At 42.4% G+C, this 264-nt stretch overlaps 1 protein-coding gene across 1 annotated transcript in view; it reads left to right on the top strand.

Moving 5' to 3' along the window:
• The window catches only part of LOC108576941, a 157,600-nt gene that overhangs the window by 30,285 nt on the left and 127,051 nt on the right, over positions 1–264 (top strand). The window lies entirely within an intron of this gene.

The following is a 264-nucleotide window of genomic DNA, read 5'->3' as shown; positions in this document are numbered from 1 at the left end:
CAGATCTGTAATTATTACAGAGAATCGAAATCGAAGAGTGCAGACTATTCGGAAGCGTGAGAGTCAGATTTTAAGAGATATATCATAGTATCGACACATTGTTCCCCAATTTTATCGAGTACATTCCCGTAACACCGTCTTGAAGCAATTCGATTTCTTCCCCCAAAAAATCCTTCGTTTACCGTCGATGTCTCATCTCGATTCGAAGCAGAGTTTTCACGGCTGCCGACATACCTCTCGAACCGGTAACATGCGTATCGATGT

This window comes from Habropoda laboriosa, unplaced genomic scaffold, assembly GCF_001263275.1.
Source record: "Habropoda laboriosa isolate 0110345459 unplaced genomic scaffold, ASM126327v1 scaffold541, whole genome shotgun sequence".
Classification (NCBI taxonomy): domain Eukaryota; kingdom Metazoa; phylum Arthropoda; class Insecta; order Hymenoptera; family Apidae; genus Habropoda; species Habropoda laboriosa.
Note: the sequence above shows the minus strand (reverse complement) of the source record. Positions and strands in the feature narration are given on the sequence as shown.